The 18,180-nt window shown below is 36.2% G+C and overlaps 1 long non-coding RNA gene across 1 annotated transcript; it reads right to left on the reverse strand.

The window, feature by feature from the left end:
• Positions 1–678: 678 nt before the first annotated feature.
• On the reverse strand, positions 679–11,093 carry LOC135273414 (uncharacterized). The gene is made up of 3 exons (XR_010341212.1): positions 10,978–11,093; positions 6,714–6,755; positions 679–726 (listed from the first exon to the last, which is right to left on the reverse strand). It is a non-coding gene; the product is annotated as an uncharacterized LOC135273414 (long non-coding RNA).
• Between the last annotated feature and the right edge of the window lie 7,087 nt (positions 11,094–18,180).

Genomic DNA, 18,180 nt, shown 5'->3' on the forward strand with positions numbered 1-18,180 from the left:
AGATAAATGGACAGATAGATAGTAATACAGATACATATCTTCAAAAATAGTGTTTAGCTTTAAAATATTTTGAATTTTGAATTTTCAGGAGTCAACTCATATCTCTGGTTTTAATGAGGTAGCAAAATAGAATAAGCTAAGTATATATCTCTCAAACATAAAAAGATATACTTCACAAAGTTTCTGTTAGCTAATAATTGGAAAAACAGTAAGGACTTCATTTGCTTAGTTCAATTGTGATCAATAAATATTTGCTTCTTGCTTATTACATTCCTTGCACTGTGCGACACTCATCCCTATTGCTAGATTAGTATCTGAAGATGTAGATGAGACAAAAATGCAAATATCCTGCTATAATATGGATGAGAAATGCTATCATTGCAAAACAGAATCTCTGTAATGGACATTTAGCACACACTTAGTGGTCAAAGGAAGCTTTGGGCAATATACTCTTTAATTGACATTATTCACTCTTTATGGCCATATACTCTTTAATTGACATTATTCACTACTGTTGCATTTCTTGAAAATAACCAACATAGCACCCAATTCAGTTAATGTATTTAGTATAAGCAGATCAGAGACTTACTGATAAACATCATCCAGTCTGCAAGTTCTGAACCAGGATATCTACACTATATCCATAAATAAGAGTATAGACTTTGGAAAAAACTTCACCTTGATTTAAAAACTGGATCTTCTATTTTATTTTCTTAATGTTTTTATCTGCAAAGTAATGATAAAACTATAGTCAGTCTCATAGGTTCTTTTTTAAGGCTTCTATACAGTAATCTATGTACTAAGTAAAATACTGCATGTCTAGTATACAGGTAAAAGAGTGGCAATTATTAGTGTTCCTATATCTAATATTTCCATTATATTTTCTTAACTAAAAATGAACTGTCAAGAATTCATAGAAGATGGTGGAATAGAAAGCATCTAAAATCTGTGACCCTACCTAAACAATAATTGTACAGGCAGAATATGTCTGGTGTAACTTATTTTGGAACTCTAGAGTTCATAGAGCCTTGCACGTTCCTAGAAAGGAATATGTGATAAATTGAAGTTAATTTCAGTCAGCATCACCTTTTAGCATAGTAGCTGCCATCCATCCCCCACCCTTTTGCCCCAGGATCAGCTGTGAACATGTTTTTGGAGAAGGTTACACAAATCTTGCCAGAGTCAGGGTGGGGGAAAAAAGACCCTGTCTTCCAAGTACCAGAGGTCTGTGCTCTATTTTACACAGATCTCACAGAGGTCTAGACAAAAAGGGGCATTTGTTGTATTGCATCTCCCTGCATTGTGGCAAGTTTCACCCACTCCATCTGAAACAGTTTTCATGGTATTTAAAGGGCCTATATGTTTTTTGGTTTGTTTCCATCTCTATTTTCTCTCATACCCCTTTTGAAAACCAAACCTTGAACACCAGAACCTTTAAAAGCAACTGCATACAATGGGAAAATTAGAAAGTCACTGAACATGCCTATGGGAAGGCAAAGGTTCAGAAAGACCTGAAAATACCTTAAGTGTATACCTCAGTCTGATCTTTGGCACAGAGACAACATGCAACAATTTAAAAAACAACAATAACAACAACCAAAACCCAGCAAACCCTAGGGAAGGTAGGAGGATATAAAATCTAGTCACTACGTTATTAGATTCAAATGTCCAGATTTCAACTACTATGAAAAAAATCACAAGGTGCACAAATAAATGAAAATATATGGTTTATGCAAATGAAATAAATAAAATAACAGGAATTGTCCATGAAAAAGACTTAATTATAAGTTTATTTGTCAAATAAATTAAAACAACTTTCTTAAAAATGCTCAAAGAGGAAAAGGAAGACTATGGAGTACATCAAGAAAGTGATGTAAGAATAAAGTGAAAATATCAACATACAGATAGAAAACCTAAAAACAAACCAAACAGAAATTCTGGAGCTGAAAAGTACAAAAATATAAACGAAAAATTCACTAGAGAGATCCAAAGTCAGATTTGAACAGGCAGAAGAATCAGTGAACTTGGAAATAGGACGGTAGGAACAACAGAGCTTGAACAATAGAAACAAACAAAATGTTGAAGAAAAGTGATCAAAACCTAAGGGACCTGTGAAACACCATCAAGGCCATGCATTGTGAGAGCCCCAGAAAAAGAAGAGAAAAAGAAAGGAACCTACAAACTATCTGAAGATATTATAATTGAAAACTTCCCAAATTTGATGAAAGTCATGAATATAAACATCCAAGAAGCTCAATGACTCCAATTAGATGAACTCATAGAGACACACTGAAATACATAATCAAACTGTCAAAAGTAAAGACAAAGAGAATCCTAACAGCAGTAAGAGAAAAGGACTTAACCGGTACAAGGGATCCTTAACATAAGCAGATTTTACATCAATATCTTTAGAAGCTAAGAGGGAGCGAGCTGATATATTAAATGTTCTAAAAGACAAAACAACAAGAATCTGACAAGCAAAAATCCTATATTTAGAAAACCTGTCCTTTAAAAGTAAAGGAGAAATAAAGACATTTCTAAATAGACAAAAGCTGATAGAGTTCATTTTCAAAAGACTTGTCTGTGAGAAATGGCAAAGGGAATCTTACAGGTTGAAATGAAAGGATGTTAGAAAGTAATTCAAAGCCTTATGAAGAAATAAGGATCCCAGCAAAGGCAAATACATGGGTAATTGTAAAAACTGGTGTTACTATAACAGTGGTGTATAAATACACCTTTGGTTTTCTGCATAATTTAAAAGACTTGCATTTATTTCAAAAAAATTAGTCTAAAACTTAGTATTATTGAAACTTTGGTTGGTAAGTCCATATTTTAATATATATATAGTTTAAGAGATTAAAGCATTATGAAATTATAAGTTTATGTTCTTGAAAACTAAATATATAAAAATATAATTTTTAATTTAAGTTAAACTGGTATAAATTCAAATTGAAGTGTTAAAACTTTATGATATTTTATGTAATTTCCCTGGTAAATTATATAAATAAACTAGCTAAGAAATATACACAAAAGGAAATAAAAAAGGGATTTAATATTTTACAACAAAAAAATAGCTAAATTCAGAAGACAGTAATGCAAGAAACAAGAGACTAAGAAACTGTAAATATGTATAACACTAACAGCAATGTGGTGAAAGTCCATTCCAATCAGTGAACTTTAAATGTAAATTGATTAAACTCTCCAGTTAAAAGGCAGACATTAGCAGAATAAATTTAAAAAAATAATAATAATCCAACTACACTGTGTACAAGAGATTTACTTTAGATCCAAAGATACATAAAGGTTGAAAGTTAAAGAATATAAAAGAATATTTTATGCAAAAAGTAACTGAGAGATAATAGATACATTAATATCAGACAAAATAGACTAAATCAAAAAAGCTTCAAAAGACAAAGGATGTTATATATCAATAAAAGTTTTCATGTAGCAAGAAAATGTAACAATTTAAAAACATTTACAGGCTGGGTGTGGTGGCTCATGCCTATAATCCCAGCACTTTGGAAGGCTGAGGCACGTAGACCATCTTGCTTCCATTTCTCTAGATCACTGCTGTCTAATAGAAAATTCTACCATGATGGAAGCATTATCAGTCAGTGTTTTCTAATACAGTATCTGCTAGCCACATATGGTGATTCAGTACTTGAAATGTAGTTACTGCAACTGCTGAACTAAATGTTTCATAATATTTAATCCTAATTAATTTAAATAGTCACCCGTTTCTAATGGCTGTTGCGTGAGATAGTGCAACTCTGGATATTTACCTCTATAAATATTTTTTAAAGTATTTAATTTTTCAACACTCTTGTTCCTCTTCTCCTCCAAAAATAAAGACACAGGTTTTATCAGAAAAAAAGATAGCACTTCAATGTGCATTGAGGAGCTTGAGAGAGAAATTGATGAGGCCTAAGCAGCATCACAGACAAATGGCACCAGGTGCTGTCTTCTGACTCTTTCCCCCACATCGTGTTCAGTCTACACTTTTCTCTAAGGCACCTCGCAGCCCATGACTAATTATAGTGAGTATACTGAGACAGGTCTATTTCTGTAAGATGCAGGAGTCCTCTAAATGGTAACTTTCACAATTACTTAGCAGAAAACTTAGATCTGTTTGAGAATCCTTTTATCAAGCCTCCTTTATTTCCTCTTTCCTTTGCAGGAGTCAGATGTGCATCTTGGTGTGGAGATTCACTTTGCTTCTTCCAGCTGCCTCCTCCTTTTCCTTTACAGACATTTTTCCCTATAAACCTCTTGCACATCTGATGTTAACATGGCAAATACTACTCAGAGGACCTGAAATAGCACACAGGTCCTTGAGCTTTGTTAATAAAAAATATTTAATTTTATTTCAGGGTTAAAAGTCAACAAATCTCTAGAGAGAAACAGATCGTGGGCAACATATAATGAGTGACAGTTAAAATAATTAGAAATGTTTTCAAAATATATACAACTCCCTTCTGAGATGAGAAATCTAATTTTCATGGAAATATTTTGCCATTTTCTCCCTACTGAATCACTCTCTCTTTTGCTTATGTCTGCATCTTACATATGATAAAAGCATGATGATAGATTCAAAGAGAAATAATTTCCCATTATGGCTCAGTTGAAAAATGTATATAAATATGTCTGGAGCAGTGATTCTTAACCTGGCTGGTTTTGGTCTGCTAAAGACTATTTGTAAATGGAGACACCATGGCTTGTCAGAGTTGGATTGCTGCTACTGGCATCTATCAGACAGAGGTTATGGCTGCTATTAAACATCCTATAATGAACAGTGCAGATGCTGCACTACAAAAACAATCACCAAGCCCAAAATGTAAATAATGCCAAAGGTGAGAAATCGTGGTCTAAAACAAGTTCACAAAGCTTATGCGTATTTACGAATGATCTTTTCAAACCGTGTCCACATATTTGAAAGCTGTTTCACATAAAATATAGCTACTCCTAGACACACAAGAAACATAAGATTCCTCTTTAATGACAAACATTTTTAGTGTTGGAGTAATTTTGTACCACATTTAGGTGGCATATCCCATCACAATTCAATCAAACTTTTTGTTTCTGTAAAATTACTATTTGTTAAGTCAGTAGCTGAGAAATGATTTTTAATTATTAAAGTTATCTTGTATTTAAGTAACATACTCTGTAACTATAATAGTAAGATTATGAGGCTAGACATAACTCATTTTCTGGTAACATTACATTACTAAATAGTGAAAAGGACCACTAAATACCAAGATTGTTATATTTCCAATTGATTAAATCCTGTTATCTTCCTGCTCAGTGTCAAAATCTCATTCAGTTCGCACATACACACACAATCAGAAATAGAAATGAAAAGTATTATTGGGCCAGGATATGTGAGAAATCTTTGAAACATATCCACTAAAATATATATTGAAACACATATTTAATATATATAAATATATATGGAGAAAGAGAGAGTGTGTGTATTACAATTGAACAGTAAACCCAAACCCAAAAGACACTTGGTGGTTTACTGATACAATAGGTCCAAGAAGAGACCACTGATAAGTTACAGGGTAATTACTTGTGTTTACAGGTGACTTTTTTTCCACACAGCAAAATGTGTGTGAATTGCTCTTAGCACATCAATATTCTCTTAATACAGCAGCGACGGTCTCTGAGTTATTGTCTGTGAGAAATGTGAAGCAAGATGTACCATCTATTGTTGTAAGTTAATCTGTCCCTATTATATCACTGAAACAAGATCATAATACAACCTTTAAAAACATATCTCACAAATCTCACAAATAGATTATACAATATCTGATAATATAACAGCTGATTTTTTACTAAAGTATGAAGGTACTGCTAGATTTGTGAAAACTTTTTCAATAGGGAAGACCAAAATCAGAAGGTGCTCCATATCACAAGGAACTGTGTGTAATACAATATACAAAGTGACTGGCAGTCAGTAGATTTTATGAAAATCGGAAGATAAAAACAGTAAATATATACTGAGAGATGAAATGGCATATACTGGATTGAAACTGGATGATGGAGAGTTAAATTTCAATACCCTTATATACTTTTTACCAGCAAGGGTGGGAAGAGGAGTAAAACTAATGAGTAAAGAGTGATGTAGAATGAAGGGGCATAAAAGAAGCTCTACCTTAAAATAAGAAAATGGGGGTTAAAAGTAACTGTGACTTGCTCAATGTCTCCAAATAAGTTGTGGCCAAGATACAAAACTCGAAAGAAAGTCCAATGGGTCAAAGGATTATAAATCGTTCTACTATAAGGACACATGCACATGCATGTTCATAGCGGCACTGTTTACAATAGCAAAGACCTGGCACCAACCCAAATGCCCATCAATGATAGACTGGACAGGGAAAATGTGGCACATATACACCATGGAATGTTATGCAGCCATCAAAAATGATGAGTTCATGTCCTTTGTAGGGACATAGATGAACCTGGAAAACATCATTCTCAGCAAACTGACACAAGAACACAAAATCAAACACCGCATGTTCTCACTCATAGGCGGGTGTTTAACAATAAGAACACATGGACACAGGGAGGGGAGCACTACACACTGGGGTCTGTTATGGGGAAATAGGGAAGGGACAGCAGGGGGTGGGGAGTTGGGGAGAGATAGCATGGGGCGAAATGCCAGATACAGGTGAAGGGGAGGAAGGCAGCAAATCACACTGCCATGTATTCACCTATGCAACAATCTTGCATATTCTTCACAGGTACTCCAAAACCTAAAATGCAATTAAAAAAAAAAAAAGAAAGTCCAATGGGTCATAGAAAGTTCAATATAGTTTGATACCATTTATCTCTCTGTCTATTGACACATTTGTGAATTGCTTCTGATGAACTTCTTAGGTGCTTATCTTTAATATTTTTTTAAAAAATAAGCTTTTAATATTATGACAGCAAGTTACCAAATCTCAAGAAGCAGCAACTGAGCAAGTGGCACTAAACTCGTAAATATAGATCAAATATACTGCAATGAGTAATGATCCACTTCACCTAATGGTCAGCTTGCCCTGTCCTGAGACTTTTAAGGAATATACCAATTCAGGACTTAAAAACTACTTTTCAAATGGTTGGTGACATTTTCTTATATCTTATAATTCATCAGAATATGTATTTCTAAATATAATACCATGTCTAAATCTGAATCCTTCAGACATCATATTTTTTAACATTCTCAATAACTTCAAGTTGACTTAGCATTACGTATTTATCTTTTTCATTTGAAAAGTCATAATTTAAGAATTTGTCAATCAATTGATTATAATTTGTCATATAAATTCACTCAGTTTTTCTCTCCTGCTTACTTAAGATCAACAAGAAAGTATTTTAATGACATAAATATTTTAAGTATAACAAGATCAGAGAAGTAGCCAAGGAGACTTGACCAGCAGAGAGCTGTGGAGAACATAAACATAGTTTGATGATGTCAGGGACAAAATAGAGAGATAGCCACTAAAGGGACAGTAAAAGGAATATATTCAAAATAAGCTACTACTTGAATATTTTCATCTACATGTCATCTGAAAAATCTTCAGTAATGTAATAGGATCTAGAAATTTTTTTTTACTCTCATCACTAAGAAGTTAACTTTTGTCTATTGGCCAGGCTTGATGGAGGAAATGCTATTGCAAAACCGGCCTTACTGACAGCAATGATGATAATAGGACTTGATAAATATATAGGGTGGGTCATTCAGAGTCAAAAGGAGGCAAATATTTTAATGTATAATAAGGTCAGAGAAGCAGCCAGGGGGTTTGGGCAGCAGAGAGCTATGGAGAAGGTTAACAGACCTTAAAGGCACTATTGTTAATTTGGTTTAACAAAAGAAAATAAAAAATAGATTCTCTAAAGATTGAAGAAAGTTAATAAAACAAAAAGTTGTAATTCCTTGCCAGGTTTCCAGACAAAAGCCGGTTTAGGACCTGGACACTTCTGTCTGAAAATGAGACCAGCTCTACAGGAGAAAGGATGATGCTATAGCATCTCTCTTCAAGACAAAGTAGGACATATGTAGAAAAAAAACTTAGTAGGGCTTCTCTAAAATGTCTTTAATCAAAAAAGAGAATAAAGGACTCTGGGAGAATGGAGGACACTCCAATTTAAACAGTTTTCTATTGAACATTAGACAGAATCTTGGAAAGCCATGAAAATATGCCTCTCAGATCTCCTGCTACTACTGATTGATGGTCCCTGCTTCTGCCTTTCTGAATCCATCACCACTTTCACACTGTGGTCCCACTTTCCAAAGGCTTCTCCCAGACAATGGCTAGAAGCAACCCAGCCTAATAAAGTTTCATTCCTGTAAGACATGAGATGCTACCAATTGGAGATGTGGGCCCCATGGCTCCCTTTCAGCCTGGCTGCACCTGCTTTGAAACTGTGTTGCAGTCTGTGTTTCTTCCTATCCAACTCTCCTTCCTTTCCCCTGTCCTTCACTGATGAACACCTACTAGTATTAGGTGGCTCTCCCTGCCTTCTTTATATTTTAGCTGGTTATTCTTCACAGTCATTTCCATGTATATAACTCTCCTGTACATGTACTCCTATCTTTGTTTCCTCCTTCTCAGAAGATCCAGGGAAATAGACCACAGGATAGGGATTTGGCACTGACTCATTCATTCACACCTGGAAGCCAATAAAATGCCATTCTCAGTAGTACATAGTGACTGATAGCTTCTGGAAAAAGGTGGTGACCAAATTGCTAAAGAATTCTCATGTACACAGGTGACTTGAGAAAATATCTAGCTTGAGAAACTGCCACTTGGGGTGCAATAGTTTAGGCATTTGAAAAATATGGGGCAAACAGTGATTATTACATAAGCGGTGGATTAGACTCATTATTATTATGTCAAATTGATGCCTGCTGTGGAACATTGTTTTTGTTGTTGTTGCTGTTTATTTGTTTGAGATGGAGTCTTGCCCTGTTGCCCAGGCTGGAGTGCAATGGCGTGATCTGAACTCACTGCTACCTCCACCTGCCGGGTTCAAGGAATTCTCCTGTCTCAGTCTCCTGAGTAGCTGGTACTACAGGTGCACGCCACCACCACACCCAGCTAATCTTTGTATTTGTAGTAGAGATGGAGTTTCATCATATTTGTCGGGCTAATCTCTAATTCCTGACCTCAGGTGATCCACTGACCTCCACCTCCCAAAGTGCTGGGATTACAGGTATGAGCCATCGTGCCCAGACCATTAATTGTTATAAGCTAAATATTAGACCCTTTATCCTCTGTAAAAGAATAGATGATGGCCCAACAAGCTGAAGAATCAATAGTTTGAGTCACAGAGTTTCAGAGATATTTACATGTGAAATATAAATGCTCAAAGCAGGTCTGTCATGTTAAAATCAGGGCTGTGGTTGGAAACTCCTGTGCTCTTGCAACATGAGAGGGGTAAATACCTTCAGAACTTGTAGAGCTGATAGCTTCTTAGTAAGAACAAAAGCATACCCAGTGTTGGTCGATACTGCAGACACTTCTCTTTGTTAAGTCAATAGGTGTCCCACCAATAAGATTTCCCCACCTCCTCTCCTGACATCAAGCTCCAGTAGCTAGAATCCAATAGCTAGGATTAAATCCCAACATAACATTACTGAATATATGCTAGACTTGATGACGGAGGAAATACATTATTCACTAACAGAGCTACAAAAGTGAAATAGTGTGTTTCAGTAGGTAACCAGAGTGTATGAATTGATTGGATTATAAAGGTGCCATATTAAGAAGGGCAAAATGTAGATTAAATATTAATTCACTGAAATAGGGGAATTTTTTGAGATATCTGGCACGTAATCCAGTGGATGGGGCAAATTTACCACTAGAGAGGTTCCGAGAAGGCTAGAAAAGAAACATATCTAAGGTGAGTGGTGTCAAAAGAATAAAGAGGCTAAGGGAATTTGGAATGCTAAAATAGGAATATTATATAAACCCAGAAAAGCCACCCAAGGATTATGTTCCACAGGAAGGGTCAATGCATGCACAATTCACTAAGGCCTTCAGGAATGCACCAGGGATAGGGGAAGTGGCACCACTAAGAAGTTCAATAGCAGCAATTATCCAAACATCAGAACCAATGAAAGGAGAGGCATTTACATAAGTGGGAATTGTTAAAACTCAAGGAATGACAAGGCCACCAAGAAGCCTAGTGATGAGAGCCTGAACACCAGAAACCATAAGGTCACACCATAAAGATAGGTAAGCTTGATGCACAGAGAATTGAGAAAATGGTTCAAAAAGCGTGGATGAAGTTTCTAAGAACAAAGTACGCATGTAGCCAACAACAATCTACCAAACACAGAAGTGGACCCACGCCCATAGTAAGAGGTAACAGGTAAGAACCTAGGAAGAAGAGATTAATGGCAGGCACCCAAACAAAAAGTCATACTCCTTCATTCCGTTCTCAGGCTTCAGCCTATTTCCAGACCCAGCAACCATGGACTGAAGAAGGATCTGTGTCCCTGAGTAGAAGACCCCTCTAGTAAGGTGGCATATCCGGATAGTTTATATTATTATACAAAGAGTCTAAGTGGGCATTGATACCTAGAGCCCCAAAGCATCATCCTGGGCCTCCTGGTAGAGTCAGAGCTGAGAAGCGCAAGGTAATAATGCAATCCTTGCAATATGAACTTGGCTGATATTCAACTAAGTGGGTCTAAGTAACCACTCAGTGGTTATTTCTTCAGTTTCCAAATGTTTAATTGGAATTGATTTAGTTGACAATTTGCTTAAACCCCATATTAGTTTATTGGCCTCTGGGATAAGAGTTATCTCCCTGAGAAACGCTGAATAGAAATGGCTCCCTTCCCCCAGCCAAAATGATAACTCACACATCGTATTTTATGGATACGGCTAATGATAGAGACTTACTATCATGGCGTGTCTTTGTTTGTTAGAGCTGCCATAACAAAATACCACAGGTCAGGTTGCTCAAACAGCAGAAATTTACCTTTTCACAATCATGAAGCTAAAAGTTCAACATCAATGTGTTAGCTGGTTTGATTTCTTCTGAGGCCTCTCTCCTTGACCTGCAGATGGCCATCTTCTGTCTCTGTCCTCAAACAATCTTTTCTCTGTGTACCACATATCTGTTTAGATCTCTTCTTCCTATAGGGACAACGTTCATACTGTATTAGGACCTACCCTAGAATCTTATTTTACTTTACATACCTCTTTGAAGGCCTTTTATCCAAATAAAATCACATTCTTTGCTATTGAAAGGACTGTAACATATAAATTTGAGGGGACACAGTTCAGCCCATACCACAACTAAAGTATAAAAAGCTACAGGGGTGTCATGTGGTCTCTATTAGATCTCTGTTTAATTCACTTCTCTGACCTCTGCAGCCACTGGGTGAATCCTGGGAATGATTGTTACATAAGTGCAACAAAGGAGCAACCTGGTAGGAGAGGCTGTGCTCCCAGGCCTGACATCATTGCTCGTGTACATTGATAAGACCTCAGGTATATGGCATTTGCACATTGATTTCTTGACTGATTTCTATTTCACTTAGAAAAAGCATCAGGAAAAGTTCATATTCCCTTGGGACAGGCAATAATATTTACTTGCAGTTCTGTGTCAGGGCTCTGTTAACTGGCTCACGTTCTGTTATAGCCAGAAGAGACCTGAACAACCTGAATATCCCACTAACATTATAATGATTAATTATAGCAGAGGAACCATGCTAATTGGATAGGATAAGCAAAAGATTGTCTCGGTAAGACAAATGAGCTCCAGAGAAAGTGAGATAAATTCTATGAATAATTGGAAACCTAACCCATTTTTAGGAGACCAGGGGCCAAGAGCGTGCTGTGACTTCCTCTTTAAACTGAAAGACATATTACTGTGCTCTGAATTCCTCACCATTCTAATCCTGCTCTGGATGATACAGTGAGTAATAAGGAAGGCAGCCAACTCTGAGTGGGCCCCAGGTTGGGAAAGGGCTTTTTGAAAGATCCAAGCTGTACTGTGGGTAGCTCTATGGGTTGGGTCATACAATTCAGCAGATACTTTGGTGAGTCATCTGTAGCAGAAAAATATACAACATGGAGCTTACAGCAAATCCCAATTAGAGCATCACAACATTTTTTTTTTAATTTGAGAACAAGTCCATCTATCTGCACCAAGAAATTATACCCCTTTTAAGAAACAGCCCTAGCAGAGACAGAATGTTTGTTTGTAGTGCTCTGTGACAGTGTATACAAAAGTTCCCATTATGAGTCCAGTTCTGTAAGACCTCATAAATCACAAATTGTGTCAGGCCCAGGATTTTACCATAATAAGTAGGAAAGGTGTATCTGGATTAAGCCTTAATAGAACAAGAAGGGAGGCACAATAAGTAAGCTATATGAGCGAATATCACGGACCCTCCTCTCACCCAACAGTTTCTTTATGACCCTTCACTAGTTTATACTTTGGGCTGCACTGGAGAGCAAGAGATCACATTCAACCATCTGCAGGTGGAGAAAAAGGCCTGCACTTGGTTTACGAGTTGTCTATCTCAGTATGTGGGTGCAAGATGAAAACTGGTGGTCGCTGCCCTTCAATCCCATTTCAGCATGGTCTCAACTGACAGTAAAGAGAAGAGTATTCACAATTTCAAAGCTGCAAGCAATGCATCTGTTCATACACCTTGTGTACAAAACAAAGTGCCTGGAAGTAAGAAGATACTTGGAAGTCTTGGTGAAAATAGTGTGGATGAACATAGAGGGGGCCATAAAGAGTGAGATTTTTATATTATAGATCACTGCTCACCAGGGAGTGTCACCAGAGAGAAGGAACTGAGCAACCAAGAAGACAGCATTACTTAAGACTGTTGTTAATAACCAGTCTTTGTTTTTGATCTCTCCTATGCTGGTACAGGGGCACAGGAAGGGAATGCCATGGTGAAACATATGGACACTGTATGTGGGATCCACAGAATAAATGTGAATCTAGCCCACTTATCACTGTGAATCTAGTCACTGATACACGTGAGTGCCTAGCCTGTTAGCAATTTGTTAGAGTTTAATGCTAAACTCTAAATAGAGTAGTATTTCTCAAGAGACCAATGGCCACTCGATGGCAAGTTGGCTACCTTACTTTTTACATCCTGGGACTGTAATTTTTCTTTGAAAGTATGACTATCTCTATCTATGAATTTTTGCCTTTATTTAAAGCAGCACGTCAGTCAGTAGTATCATCGATGCTTATGGAATGCCTCTATAGGTACGGCATCCTATACGATAGCGAATCAAATCAAGTCGTCCACATGATAGCAAAAAATGGACAGAAGTGGACCCATGTCCACAGTGTCAAATGATCATATCACAGACTGCACCATCCAGAAGAAGCTATCGTCATTTAATATATGAAGGGTCTTCTAAAAAGCACAGCTGAGTCCATGTGTGCAGGTGGCATTCTAAAGGAGAGAATGCTAGCCTTTAGAATGCAATATAGTCATCCCTCAGTATCTTCAGAGGATTGGTTTCAGGTCCTTTTTCCATACCAAAATCTGTAGGTGCTTAAGTGTTTTATATAAAATGGGGTCATATTTGCACATAATGTACTCACAACATTCTTTATACTTGAAATTCTTTCTAGATTACTTGTAATACATACTACAATGTAAATGTTAGGTAAATTGTTATGCTACGTCTTTTGTTTGTGTTATTTTGAATTGCTGTATTTATTTGTTTTGAATATTTTTGATCAGTGCTTGGTTAAATCTGCAGAAACAGAAGCCATGGATTCTGAAGATTGACTGCATATGCATTAAATCACAGACATCTATGTAGTATTGTATCTTAAATAACAATGATATATGGGTCTGGAAATCAAGAGATAGAAACAGGAGAGTTTCTATTTACCGCAATTTCCAATTACCCAACTGGAGGACTTTGTGTTCTTCTTCTTCTAGAAGAATTGGAGGTATGGATTCCCTTAAAAGACACACTTTTACAAGGGAATATTGCAAGAATCTCTTTAGATATTGTGCCCATGGACCAGCAGATGTAAAGTTAATTCACTATCATGGCTTTTTTAACACGATGAGGGCAAAAAGGCATATGTGTGGAAGCCGAGTGATACATTTAGGTACTTCGTATACTCAACTGGGCCATTATAACTGAAATGGGCAGGTGCGACAACCCTGATTTGAGAAGCATATGATTGCCCAGGGTTCAAACACATCACAAATGAATGTTTGGATTACAGCACCAGACAAGCCATCAATATCTACCAAGGTAATATCTGAGGTTGAGAGGAAGTCTGAATAAATAGTGTGGGAGAAAGAGGATAAATGCCAGTTGTGACCAAGAGATCAGATGCAGTGACATGACAAGGGTTGTATTTTGTTCTGCTAATCTTCCTCTTCTAAGCATCACTTTAGGAAGAGAAAACATAGACACCGTGAAGCTGCTGTATAAGTCTACATAGAGCAGTAGATCTTTGCATCAAGGACATAGTGTTGGTGGCCACAAAAAGGTCTCAGTAGCCTCCTTTTGGGAGTTGTAATCATATTCTCACAAAGGTCATACTTTCATCAAATGGCTGGCTGAGCATGGTAATGGGACCCTTACAAGCCCCTTTGCTGCAAAATGTGGCATTCTTCCAAGGGATGACTTCAGCTTGAGAATTCATCCTTGTACGGACCAAAACCTTCATAGAACTGTCCTGCAATCTTGAGCCTCTTCTTCAGTTATCCATCTGGCCTCACTCTCACAAATGTCTGACCTTTATCACAGACAGAAGACTGTCTCCAGCCTCATTAACTGACCTATAAAGGAATTTCCCCAACTAAATCTCTTAAACCTGTGTTTGTTTCATTTAATTTTTTATTGGTTGGAAAAAATTAATCAGTAATACCAAAGAAGAGTAGGAAAGGGAGAGATAAGAAAAATGATGAGGAATCCATTCAATTATGAATTCACCAAAAGGGGAAAAGTGAGGATGACATGTAGGAAAATATAGTGGTAATAGGGATATTTTCTGTTTCAGAAGAGCAGGCAAGGATGGGGGATATGTAACTACCAGGGATTCTATAACTAACAAATTCTATAACATGACTCACAACAGCAGACATTTCCTCATTTGTAGTATGTAGCAAAGGGCTAGCATCCCCAAATTTTCTTTCTCAAACAAAATTATAATTTTTTAAGATTTATTTTAATTTCAAGAGTATAAGTGCAGGTTTGTAACATAGGTAAACTTGTGTCATGGGGATTTGTTGTACAGATTATTTCATCACCCAAGAATTAAGCCTAGTATGCATGAGTTATTTTTTCTGATCCTTTCTCTCCTTCTACCCTCTGAATGGCCCAGTACGCGTTGCTCCCCTCTATGTGTCCATGTGTTATCATCATATAGCTCCCACATGTAAGTGAGAACATGGAATATTTGGCTGTGTTAAAACTGTATTTGTGTCTATCTCAAATGACCTGAACTAACAGCAATTTAGAAGTTACCCTGGGAAATTGTAAAATCAGCTAATTTGTATTAACATAGGAACTGTTCTTATTTTTAACTGGGATTATATTAAATCTATAGATAAACTTAGGAAAACACACATACACATACACACACACACACACACACAAATGCACACAGGAAAGTGTTTTGGTATTTGGTATTTGTTTACCAAACACCAAAATATGTTCTTGAAAAACTCAGGTGAAAGAAATCATAACTATTTTTGTTTATTTTATTTACTTATTTATTTATATTATACTTTAAGTTCTAGGATACATGTGCAAAACATACAGGTTTGTTACATAAGTTTATCTGCGCCATGGTGGTTTGCCGCACCCATCAACCCATCATCTAGGTTTTAAGCCCCGTATATTTTAGGTATTTGAAAAATGAGTATTTTAAAAATATTAATAAGAATACTATATTTCAAATTATATAGCACATAGCACACTTTGCAAACACCTAGAAATATTAACATCATCAAATTTTGTATTTCTATATAAAACAGAATAGAAAATAGCCTGAGTATTTAATTCAATAATGTGGAAAAGTTAATTAATGAACTTGATAGTAGGACAAAAGAAAACAATAAAAAATGATAATAACATTAATAAGAATAAAAGAGATGAACTATATCATTAAATTGAAAATAAATATCTGTTTGTTTGACATGACCAGTAAAATGTACACATCTCTACCTAGTATAATAAAGAAAGCAGCCTCTCTCTGCTCTGAGCCCCAGGCAGAGTTGACTGCCTTCCTCATCATCTTCTATACGGGAACAGGATTACTAGGTGTGGAGATGTTACCTTCAGAACCCAACAGGGCCTTACAGACATTGTGCAGACCATAAATATTATTCATTATAAGTTAATTTATGTGTAATATTATGACTAAAATGCTGAAAACAGTAGACTATTTTATATAAAATATAAACCTATAATAGAGATCAAAGATAAAGAGAGAGTCCAAAGATAGAATGAGAAAAATGAAATTAAAATATTTTCAGGAATAGTTTATAATTAAAGGTGAAAATATAAGCTAATTTAAAAGAAAACTATTTCAACTATTAAGGAAACATTTGATTAATGTTACGTAAGAACAACTCTCCCTATATTATATTCTTAATTGCCATGAAATCTGAAAAATAAAATGTAATGTAAAATCTATAGCCTAGGCCAATTCATCAATATAGAGGCAGAACTCTTAATGAAATATTAATTTAAATTTCATCATGTATTTTTTAGAATATGGAAGTCCTAACTAGAGCAATCAGGCAAGAGAAAGAAATAAAAGGCATTCAAATAGGTAAAGAAGATGTTGTTAAACTGTCCTTGTTCATGGATGATATGAATCTATATTTAGAAAACTGTGAAGACTCTGACAAAAGTCTCCCGGAACTTATAAAAGATTTCAGTAAAGTTTCAGAATAAGTCCTTAAAAACAATTGCAACACAAATACAGATTGACAAGAGGGACCTAATTAAATTAAAGAACTTCTACACAGCAGAAGAAATTATCAGTAAACAGGCAACCTACAGAATGAGGAAAAATATTTGTAAATTCTGCATCCAACAAAATTCTAATATCCAGAATCTATAAGAAACTTAATTCAGCCGAGTGAGGTGACTCATACCTGTAATTCCAGCACTTTGGGAGACTGAGGCAGGTGGATCATGAGTTCAGGAGTTCAAGACAAACCCGACCAACTAGTGAAACCCCATCTCTACTAAAAATACAAAAATTAGCCAGGCATGGTAGCCTATGCCTGTAGTTCCAGCTCTCAGGAGGCTGAGGCAGCAGGATCACTTGAACCCAGGAGGCAAAGGTTGTGGTGAGGCAAGATCGCACCACTGCACACCAGCCTGGGCAAAAATGCTAGACTCTGCCAAAAAAAAAAAAAAAAAAAAGAAAGAAAGAAAGAAGGAAACTTAATTCAACAAGTAAAAAACAAATAACTCCTCTAAAATGCGGGCAACAGACATGAAGACACATTTCTCCAAAGAAAACATGTAAGCAGTCAACAAACGTGAAAAATGTTCCACATCACTAATCATCAGAGAAATGCAAATCAAAATCACAATGAGATACCATCTCACACCAGTCAGAATGACGATTAATAAAAGTGAAAAAACAACAAGGCAAGGCTACAGAGTAAAGTGAATGCTTATTCATTGTTGCTAGGAATGCAAATAAGGTCAGCCACTGTGGAAAGCAGTTTGGAGATTTCTCAAAAAAAGTACAACTACCATTCGACCCAGCAATGCCATTATTGTGTATATATCCAAAAAAATAAATAAATGCCATTATTGTGTATATATCCAAAAGAAAATAAATCATTCTACCGAAAGACACATGTATTTGCACATTCATTGCAGCACTATTCACAATAGCAAAGATACGGAATCAACCTAGATGCCCATCAACAGTGGATTGGATAACCACTTCACCATCATAAAAAAAGAATAAAATATTGTCCTTTCTAGCAACCTGGATGCAGCAGGAGGCCATTATCCTAAGCAAATTAACACAGGAACAGAAAACCACACACAACGTGTTGTCACTTGTAGGTAGGAGCTAAATATTGAGTTCTCTTGGAGATAAAGATGGCAACAGTAGGCACCGCGACTACTAGAGAAGGGAAGCAGGGAGGGGGGAGGCAAAGGTTGAAAGAGTAACTGTCGGGTACTGCGCTCACTACCT

This window comes from Aotus nancymaae, unplaced genomic scaffold (genome assembly GCF_030222135.1).
Source record: "Aotus nancymaae isolate 86718 unplaced genomic scaffold, 86718_ANA_hifiasm-v0.15.2.pri h1tg000001l, whole genome shotgun sequence".
NCBI lineage: Eukaryota > Metazoa > Chordata > Mammalia > Primates > Aotidae > Aotus > Aotus nancymaae.